Genomic DNA, 6,717 nt, shown 5'->3' with positions numbered 1-6,717 from the left:
CAGATGGACAATCCGACTCATCATTCGGCAAGACTGCTGGCTAAACCGGGAGGCGGGGGAGGTCGACTTCTACTTTACCGAATTCTTGACAGAGCATGGATTGTTCTGCCCCTACCTCGCAAAATGAGGAAGGTTGCATACGGCAACAGCCCCTATGGGGTCTTGACCAATGATGACGCCTACCACATGTTCTTAAAATGTGGCTGGTGGAACGTATAACGTATCGCTTTGGAGCAAGACCTCGGAGAAATCTCGCCAAACAACGTTGTCGAGAAAATGCTCCGAGGACAAGAAGAGTGGAATAAGGTGGCCTGCTATGTCAGGGCCACCTTGCGCAAGAAATAGAAGGAGATGGTTATTATAGTAAATATTATTATCATCGTTATTATCGTTATTAACGTCATTACCGTTATAATCGTTAGAACTATTATTAAAGTTACTATCGTAATTAATATTAATATTTTTATTATTAGTATAATTATTATTATAGTTTTTATTTTTGTTATTATTATATTTGCTGTTATTATTATTATTGTTATTATTATCGTAATTTACGTTATTATGCTTATTATCGTCATTATCGTTATTATCTTTATTATAGTTATAATTGTTACTTTCGTTATTATGGTTATTATCGGTATTTTCGTTATAATCTTTATATTACCATTATCGTAATTATTATTATTATTCATATCATAATTATCGTTAATATCGTTTTTATCGTAATTTACGTCATAATCGTTATTATCGCTATTATCATTTTTATTGTTATTATAATAATTATTATTATTAATATTATTACTATTATTACTATTATGGCTATTATTACTATTATTATTGTTTTTATCTTTATTATTATTATTATTATTATCATTATGACCTATATAGTCGTTATCTTTATTATCTTTATTATCGTAATTATTTTCACAATCGTTATTATAGTTATTATCGCTGATAATGTGTTTCTCATTATTGTTGTCATTAACGTAATTTTCTTTATTATCTTTATTATCATCATTATTATTGTAATTATTATTATTTTTTTTATCGTTACTATCGCACGTATTTTTATTATTCTTATTGTCGTTATTATAATTATAATCGTTATAATCGTTATAAGAGATATTATTGTTATTAATGTTATTATCCTTAATATCGATATTATTATTATTTAAATTTGTATTATTGTTATAGTTATTATTATCTTTAATATCGTTATAATTATACTTGAAATTATTATTATCGTTATTGACTTTAATATCATTAGAATCATTATTACCGTTATTATTAAGATAACAATTATTATCATCATTATTAGCGTTTTTATCGTTTATATCGTTATTATTGTTATTAGTAGTTCTTTTATCGATATTATCGTTGTTATTAATATTATAAATATTATTAATGATATTATGGTTACTATCGTTATCATCATTATAATCTCTATATTTTATTATAATCGTTATTATTAATATTTTTATTATTATCGTTATAATCTTTATAATCTTAAATATCGTTCTCATCGATATTATTGATATTATTATTATTATTATTATTATTATTATTATTATTATTATTATTATTATTATTTTTCTTGTTATTATCATTATTTATGTCTTATCCTTCATAACCATTACTATCTCTATTATTTTTATTATTATTATTACCGTCATTATCCTTATTATTATTAATATTAATATTGTCATTATTATTATTATGACTATAATTATTATTATCTTTATTATCGTTATTATCGTTAATATCGTTATTTTTATTATTATTATTATTATTATTATTTTTATTTACGTTATTATCGCTATTCACGTTTTAGACGTTATCATTATTATTATCGTTATTATTATAGTTATCAACGATATTATCGGTATTATTTTTATTATCCATGTTATCATAATTATTATAATTATCGCTTTTGCCGTTATTATCGTTAATAATATTTTTATTATTATCGTTATTGTAGTCTTTATCGTTATTACCGTTATTACCGATATTATCGTTATTATTGTTATTTTTATTATTACCGTTATTATAATTGTTATTATTAATATTACTATTATCATTATTAATATTATTATTATTATTATTATCACAAAAAACGTTAATATCGTTATTATTATTACAATCGTTATTATCGTCATTATAGTTATTATCGTTATAATTGTAATTACTATTATTATAATTGTTAATATTATCGTTATTGTCGTTCTCATAGATATTATTGATATTATTTTTATTATTAATCTTATTATTATTATAAACATTATTATCCTTATTTTCGTTTTAATCGTTAATATTCTTATTATCCTTATCAATACATTTATTTATGTTATTATCGGAATTATCTTTAATTTCGTTATCGTTATTGTTGTAATTATCGCTTTTGAATTTATTACCATTATTAAAAATTAGTTATTATCGTTACTATAGTTATTATCGTTATTTTCATTATTATCGTTTATATAGTTATTATCGTTGTTTGTTATTATTTTTATAATTATTATTATTATAGATGTTACCGTTGTTATCATTTTTATTAATATTATTATTATTATTTTCGTTACTATCGTTACTATCGTTAAATCTCTATTCTTATTAAAATCGTTATTATTAAGATTATTATTATCATCGTTATTATCGTTATGATCGTTATTATTTTTATCATCTCTATTCTCCTTACAATCGTTATTATCGTTTATGTCGTTATTATCGACATTACCGTTATAATCGTAATTACTATAATTAAATGTTACTATCGTTATTATTATTTTTATTATTATTATTATAATTATTATCGTTATTTTCGTTATTATCGTTAAAACTGTTATAATCAATATCATTTTTATCCTTTTGATTATTATAATAGTTATTATCTTTATTATAATTATTATTAATATTATTATAATTATTTTTATCGTTGTTATCATTGATATTTTTATAATTAAGAATATTTTCACTATTATCGTTATTAGTGTCATTATCGTTATTATCGTCATTATCATTAGTATCGTTATTATTATTATTATTATTGTTCTTACCGTTATTATAATTATTATTGTTTTTACTATTATTATTATAATTGTTTTCATTACTATCATAATTATTATTATAGTTCTTAACGTTATTATTACCATTACTATTATTTTTATATTAATAAACGTAATTACCGATATTATCGTCTTTATCGTTATTATTATTTTTATAGTTATTATCATGATAATCGTTAATGTATTTCTTATGGTTATTGTTGTTTTTATAGATATTATTGTTCTAATGATAATAATCTTTATTTTCGTTATTATCGTTATTATCGTAATTATTATCGTTATTAGATTTTTTATCGCAATTGTTATTAATGCAATTATCATTATTATCGTTATTATTAATTTCATTAGAACCTTTATTATATTTATTGTTATTACTGTAGCAAAGATCGTTGCTATTATGATTATCGTTATTATTATGGTTATTAGCGGCATTAACGATATTGTCATTATTATCATCATTATTGTTATGATCGTCATTATTATCGATTTTATGGTTATTATCGATATTATCTTTATCATAACTATTTTCGTTATTAAGATCATTATTAACGTTATTAACGTTATTAAAGTAATAATCGTTATTATAATCGTTATTATGGTTTCTATCGTTATTATTATGGTTATTATCGTTATTATCGCAATCAGTATTATTATCGTTATCATTATCGTTATTAAGGTTATTACCGTTTCTATCGTTATTATCGTTATTATCTCTATAATTGTCATTATTATAATTAACGATATTATTGTTATTATTATTATTATTATTATTAATATTATTATCGTCATTATTATCTTTAGTATCTTCGCTGTTATGATTTCAATTATTATTATCGTTATTATTAACGTTATTAACATTATTAATGTTATTATGGTTATTAGCATTTTTATTGTTATTATTGGTAAGACAGCCATTATTATCGTTATTATCGTTAATGTTGGTATTATCGTTATTATTATAATTACCTTTATTAACGGTATTACCTTTATTATCGTAATTATTTTTTTATCCATATTATCGTTATTTTATCTTAATTATCGTTAATATCGTTTTTAATATTTTTGAAATTATTATGGTTTTAATGGTGTTATTGTTATTATCGTTATTAACGTTATTATCGATAATATTATTATTATCGTCATTATTATTGTTATTAACTTTATTATCGTTTTCATTGCTATTGTCGTTTTAATTATAGTTATTATCGTTATTAGCATAATTATTATTATCTTTGCTATTATCGATACTATCGACGCTCTTATGATTACTATTATTACTTAGGTTATTTTTATCATTATTAACTTTATTTCCATTATTGTTGTTATTATCGATTTTAACGTTATTATCTTTATAATAGTTATTTTTATAATAATAATAATTATTATTATTATTATAATTACTATTATTATTGTTATTATTATCGTTATAATCGACGATGTAATGAGTACTAATATTATTATCCCTCTTATCGTTATTAACGTTTTTATCCTATTTATCGTTATTTTTGTTATTATGGATATTATCGTTATTATTCTCGTTATTGTTCTTATCTTTATTATCGCTATTATTATTTTTATTATTATTATTATCATTATCGATATTACTTTCTCTGTTATCATCACAATTATTATTATAGTTATTATTATTTTTCTAATCGTTATTATCGTTAATACAGTTACTATCGTTTTTTTGGTTATTATTCATATTCGTTATTTTCATTATTATCATTTTTATTATAATTAATATTATTATTATTGTTGTTACTATTGACGCTGAAATCGTTATTATTATTATTATCGTCAATATTATCAATAATAATGTTATTTACGAAAAAATCGTTTTTATCTTTATTAAGGTTATTGTCTTTCTTTTCATTATTTCTATAATTATTGTTATTATAATTTTTAATATTATAATTATTCTAATTATTATCGTTATTGTTTTCGTTGTTATCAAAATTCTCGATATTATAATTGTTATAGTTATTACTATTGTTATTAACGTTATTACCGTTAATATAGTTATTATCGTTATTATAGTTATAATCGTTATTTTTATTAATATCGTTATGATATTTATTACTACTATTATGATTATTAATATTGTTATTACGATTATTATCCTTATTATTCGTATAATTATTATTATTAATCTTATTATTGTTCTTATTATTGATAATATTCTTATTATTAATCTTATTATTGTTCACATCATTCTTATAATTCTATTTATTCCTATTATTCTTATTATTCTTATTATACTTATTATTATTCTAATTATTGTTGATATTTTTATTACTCTTATAATCTTATTATTCTTATTATTCAAATTATTCTTTTTATTCTTATTATTATTCTTATAATTCTAATTATTATACTTATTATTCTTATTATTCTTATTAATATTCTTATTATTCTTACTATTCTCACTATTATTATTATTATTATTATTATTATTATTATTAATATTATTACCAATCCTATTATTATTCTTATTATTATTATTATTTTCATTATTCTTATAAGTGTTAATATTCTTATTATTATTCATATTAATGTTGTTACTCTTATTAATATACTTACAATTCTTATTATTCTTACTAATCTCATTATTATTATTTTGTTGTTATTATTATTATTATTATTATTATTATTATTATTATTACTCTCATGATTCTTATAATTCTTAATATTCTATTCATTATTCTTTTTGTACTTATTATACTTAGTATTATTCTTATTTTCATTCTTACTTTTCTTATCATTCCTATTATTCGTATTATTATTATTATTATTCTTATTATTCTTATTATTCCTATAATTCTTATTATTAATCTTATTATTCTTATAATTCATATTATTAATGTTACTTTTCGTATAATTCTTATTATTAATTTTAATATTGTTCTTATTGTACTTATTATTCTTATTATAAATCTTATTATTGTTCTTATTATTCTTATTATTCTTATTATTATTATTACTATCCTTTCAATCCTATTAATCTTATTATTATTATTATTATTATTACTATTATTATTATTCTTCTTATTATTCTTATAATTCTTAATATCCTTATTATTTTTCTTATTGTTCTTATTATTCTTATTATTCTTATTATTATTCATATAATTATTCTCATTATTCTTATTATTCTTATAATTCTTCTTATTAATCTTATTATTGTTCTTATTATTCGTATTATTCTTAATATTAATCTTATTATTGTTCTTATTATTGTGAATATTCTTATTATTAATCCTATTATTGTTCTTATTATTCTTATTATTCTTATTATTCATATTATTCTTAATATTCTTATTATTATTCTAATTATTCTAATTATTATACTTATTATTCTTATTATTCTTATTAATATTCTTATTATTCTTACTATTCTCATTATTATTATTATTATTATTATTATTATTATTATTATTATTAATATTATTATTATTATTATTATTATTATTTTTATTATTATTATTATTATTATTATTATTATTATTATTATTATTATTATTATTATTATTATTATTATTATTATTTTAATTATTCTTATTATACACATCTTTGTTATTATTAATCTTTTTATTGTTCCTATTATTCTTATTATTCTTATTCTTCTTATTATTATTATGAATGATCTTATTAT

This window comes from Vespa crabro, chromosome 20, assembly GCF_910589235.1.
Source record: "Vespa crabro chromosome 20, iyVesCrab1.2, whole genome shotgun sequence".
NCBI classification, from domain to species: domain Eukaryota; kingdom Metazoa; phylum Arthropoda; class Insecta; order Hymenoptera; family Vespidae; genus Vespa; species Vespa crabro.
Note: the sequence above shows the minus strand (reverse complement) of the source record.